General features: G+C 29.2%; 1 long non-coding RNA gene across 3 annotated transcripts; it reads left to right on the forward strand.

Moving 5' to 3' along the window:
• Window positions 1-1,224: 1,224 nt before the first annotated feature.
• Window positions 1,225-3,269, forward strand: LOC118042935 (uncharacterized). 3 transcript variants are annotated; one of them, XR_004686538.2, is made up of 4 exons: window positions 1,225-1,650; window positions 1,726-2,190; window positions 2,262-2,354; window positions 2,883-3,269. It is a non-coding gene; the product is annotated as an uncharacterized lncRNA (long non-coding RNA). The 3 variants fall into 3 exon arrangements; XR_004686539.2 differs by having other exon boundaries at window positions 2,933-3,269; XR_004686537.2 differs by lacking the exon at window positions 2,883-3,269 and having other exon boundaries at window positions 2,262-2,490.
• Window positions 3,270-5,284: the final 2,015 nt, after the last annotated feature.

Below are 5,284 nucleotides of genomic sequence, written 5' to 3' on the forward strand. Positions count from 1 at the left end.
TTTAGAGTTTATGAGAAGATTACTTGAAGATCTAAACTTATTTTCAGCTGTGAATATATGCTTAAAGGATGAGTTATCGCAAACTACAACCCCTCTAATTGTTCACTCTCTAATGATAATCTACACGAATCACTAGTGAATAATTTCTTAAATTCTTTTAAAAGAGAGGGATTTGTTATACCTTATAGTGTTAGCTTTTTTCATTTGTGTTTAGGTGTTTTTGTATTGTATTTTTCTCATCTTAAATCTCGCAAGAAATAGGAGACATAATATTCTATTAGTAGAGAAACCTAAAAACCCTATAAATGGTAAAATACCAATTTTCCCCTTAAAATAATATCACATATATTATTTTAGGCTAATTTTAAAAATTTATTCAATGAAGTCTCTACTCGATTTTTCTAGTTCTAAAATTGTAATTCATTGTATAATTTACACCCTAATTCTTAATTTCTAAAACTTATTTAAAATCAAGTCATACTAGATTAATTAACTCATTTTAATGATTCTTATGTGTATGATTCATTAGGTTTACTAATAAGTTGGCTCAAATATAAATCACAATTCTAAACAAAATAGGATTAGATAAATTAATTTATTATCAATTCAATATAATATGTATCAATCTCAACAACTCTAATTAATAACTAATCTTAACAGAGCATTGACTAGAAATATTTTAGAAACAATGCTTTGATGCAATAAGAATCTTATAATTATAACAACTTTATAATTTCTTTTGCAAAATATTTTCGTTCGAGGAACTTTATCTTTACTCTATATTCATTAATAAAATATCTGATTAATATTAAAGATAAATAAGTTTTTATTAAAAAATTAAATATATTTACATGAATAAAGTCAATGTTATATATAACCAACTGATTGACTATATGCTATATATATTAACACAAGTCACATCAAATTAATTCTCACATGTTTTTTTCTACTAGAAAAATTTTAGCAACATCAAGATGTTTTTTTTTTTTTATGTTAAAACAATTAGAGTTTGTTTGATATTATAATAATGATTGTTTTTTAAAGTATTTTTTTTTATTATAAATGCATTGAAATAATATTTTTTATTTTTTGATATTAGTATATTAAAATGATATAAAAATACTAAAAAGTTAATTAAAAAAACAAATTAAAATTCCTTCAAATTTTTTTTTTTAAAATATAAAAAATCACGCAGCGCGTTACAATTACAGAGGGGTATCTGATTCTCATCGGTCTTCTTTCAATTTCATATTTCAATACACACACACCTTGTCTTTCTATTAGTATTTGAATTAGAACCCAACACTGAAGGCTTAACCACCACCACCACCCCATTAACACCCATGTCCTCGTTTACCCACTCAAAACGCCACCGCGTAGGCTACACACTGCCACCCAAAAAAACCCAAAACCTTCATCCAACCCTCTCTCATCCACCACGCAGACCAACACAACATTGATCTCATCCCCATCGATCCTTCAAGACCTCTTATCGAACAAGGACCCTTGGATTGCGTCATCCATAAACTCTACGGCCCAGATTGGATGTCCCAGCTCCTGCACTTCTCCTCTCTGAACCCTGATGCTCCCATCATTGATCCTCTTGATTCCATCCAGAGACTCCATGATCGGATTTTGATGCTTCAAGTCGTAAGTAATTTAAAAGTTTCTGAAAGAAATCAAGTTTTAGATGTGCCTTGACAACATTTTTTTTTTCTGATTCAGAAACCATGATGAAGAATTCCGATGATTTAATTAAGAAATTAGGGTTTCCGCTGATCGCTAAACCGTTAATGGCCGATGGGAGTGAGACCTCTCATAAAATGTATTTAGTTTTTGATAAGGAAGGATTAGACAAGTTAGAGTCACGGATGATTATAATGCAAGAATTTGTTAATCACGGTGGGGTTATTTTTAAAGTCTACGTGGTTGGTGATTTTGTGAAATGTGTCAAGAGGAAATCGTTGCCCGATATTAAAGAGGGCAAATTGGTTACATTGAAGGGTCTGCTGCCGTTTTCGCAAATATCCAATTTGGAGGAGAAGACTGATTGTGGCGGCGGCGGGGAGTTTGACAGAGTGGAGATGCCGCGGTGGATTTTGTTGAGGAAGTAGCCAAGGCAATGAAGGAAGAAACTGGGATCAGTTTGTTGAACTTTGACGTGATTAGGGATGCTAGAGATGCTAACAGGTATCTTATTATTGATATAAATTATTTTCCTGGGTATGAGAAGATACCTAATTATGAGTCTGTGTTGACAGATTTTTTATTGCATTCCATGGAAAAGAACAAGAGTGGAGATGTCAGCATGGTGAGGGAGCATGATGATGATTGACTTAATGGGACCGTTATAAGTAAGCAGCTGCATGTCTGTTTGTTCTTCTTCTTGGCGATTTCATGCTTACTTTGTTTTATCTCCTGTCAAATGTAGCTTCTTTTTATCAAATAGTTGATGTTTTAGTATAATAAAAAGCCTTGCAATTATGCAAATATGCCATATCGTTTCTATCTAGTTAGATAAACTTGTATGTCTGTTTGTTTTGGTATGCGTTTTGCCTCAACCATAGATTTGAACTGTTTTGTTAATCAATACCCACCACAGTTTTGCACGGGTTCTATTAAAAAAACCTTGATTAAAAAAAGCTACAATCTATTTTTTCAAACCGCAGTTGCAAAAGCCACTGAATGCCAAAGAATGGTACATAAATGTTTTTTTGAGATCCTGAAGTTTAACTTTAGCCAATACCTTTTTGCTCAAAAGTTATTCAAAATCACCATATATATTATCTTGAATCTCTTTAAGAGGGTGTGTTTTTTACTGATTTAATTTACATCGGTTTCCTTTTCTCTCTGTGACAATTGTTTAACTTTTATGTTGCTAGAGGTGCAAATAGGTATATTAATATAAATAATTTTCTTGGGATATGAGAAGATGCTGAATTATGAGTCGACGGAGACGGTTTGTTAGGGAAAGGAGAATTGAGAAATGAGTGCCAGGAACATCGAGTAGGTAGCGATATTTGTGGGGAAAGGTGGAAGGACTATCAAGTTTTCTTGATCAATCGTTTCAATGTTTTGAGACTGGCAGTGTTTGGTTCAACCATGTCAATCTTATGGGGGAATTCTTCATGGAAATTTTGTGCTTGTTTTGTATAATTGCAAACCTGTAAATGGAGGTACTTTTGAATATTTGGTTTCAGAATGTGCTGCCGTACTAAACAAGCCTTTGTCAATGTGTGCTGAATTAATGCAAATTGTCACCTTCCATATATTCTGTTACGTGCTCTAGTCATGAAAGTATAAACATCCATGTTGATCTCTGCTGATGCACTTTGCAGCTCTTCCTAGTCTTATACATATACAGAGGTTTTTTGCTGTTTTTGTGCTTTGATTTTGTTACGGATTTTTCAGTATTTATGTTCATATATATATATATATATATATATGAAATTTATTTTGTTTTTTCAGTTATTTTTCTCATTTTTTTGAGCCATGTACATGGATTTCTCTTTTTTTTTTATATAGATTTTGTTGCCTTATAACAAAACATAAACGATTGTTCCTTGGCCAGAAGAGCTGCATTGGAGTGGTAGCTAGGCACTTGGAATTCCCATTAGCAAGAAAAGGTCAAGAGCCAAGACAATTGAAACTGTTGCCATCAATTGAAAATCAATTTATATAAAAATCTGAATTTTTTATCATTATCATGGGTTCTTTTTTTTTCCTTTCTTTCTTTGAAAAAATTATCATGCTTTTGATTACATTGTAGGAGCTTGTTAGAAATTTTCGTTAAAGTGTGGCATTTGGTTCCGTTTGTTTGCTGGAAAGTAGGTTTTTTTTGGAAAGTAAATTCCGGGGAAAGTGAATTTCGAGAAATTATTTTTCAATGTTTGGTAGTGTAATGGAAAATGAGTTGGAAAACACTTTCCAGTGTTTGATTATGTCATGGAAAATGAGCTGGAAAATAACTTATTAATATTTTATTTTTCTCAAGTTTAAAATAATGAGAAACAAATCTTACAAATTAAAAAGTTGAATGAGAATGAAATTGAAAAAAAAATATAATTTCATAAATTATCTCAAATAAAATAAATAATAATCAAAATAATATAGATCAAATTTAAAAAATTAAAAAAAAATAAAAGATAAAGAAATTAAAATAATAATAATCAACATTTTATAAATTATTTCAAATAAAATAAGTAACAATCAAAAGAATAAGGACCAAATTTGATATATAAAAAATTTCAATAAAAATATAATAAGGAAAAAGCAAATAACAATTATAAAAATAAGAATCAAAGTTAATATAAAAATAAAATTTTAAGAGATGAAATTGAAAAATAAATATTCAAAACAAAATATATAATCAACAAATAATGATATTTCTAAATTTTTCACAACTTTTGAAAAGTGTTTTCCCCCTAAATTTTTCAGGAAAACACTTTCCTAAAAACCAAGCCAAATTTTTCTTTTACTAGAAAGTGTTTTCCATTGGCCAACTTTTCTACTAGCAAACAAACATAAGAAAGTTTGGAAAGTGATTTCTTGGAAATCATTTTCCAGAAAACAAACACAGCTAAAGGAAAAACACTTTCCTGAAAACCAAATTAAATTTTTCTTTGACTGAAATTGATTGGACAGTGTTTTTCATTGACCAACTTTCCTAATGATAAACAAACACAGGAAAGTTTGGAAAATAATTTCTCATAAACTACTTTCCGGGAAACAAACATGGCATTAGTAAGAATTTAATGTTTTATTATAAAAAAATATTAATAACATGGTTTAAAAAAATTATATCATGATCCATTAAGTTTATGAAATATGCTTTCTCTTGATGTATTAAATTAACATACGTTTATTTAATACAAGGCATTTTATTTTTGAGCTCCTCAGTAACAGGATCAAGTAAGAGGATCAATAAGGTTAAATTTATAGAGTTTAGTTACCTTTTGTATCCAAAATTTAGGATAGAAAAATATATTCTTATGTAGTATTTTATATCAATATTGACCATAAAACTCCAATTTTGAAGTAAAGGAAGATAACTAAGTGGGACTGTAACTACAACATCAATCAATATATAATTTATAATAATAAAATAGATAAAATTGTAAGTGTATTTTATGATTAAAACACATGAATTACTTACATATCAATAAATTTAAATTTTAACAAAATAATACTTTCTATATATTAAAAAATTAACTTAGAATTTGGATCCTTTAAGCCACATATGTAAATAAAAAAAAATTAAACATTGGTACCAAGTTAAAAGAAA

This window comes from Populus alba, chromosome 19, assembly GCF_005239225.2.
Source record: "Populus alba chromosome 19, ASM523922v2, whole genome shotgun sequence".
Lineage (NCBI taxonomy): Eukaryota > Viridiplantae > Streptophyta > Magnoliopsida > Malpighiales > Salicaceae > Populus > Populus alba.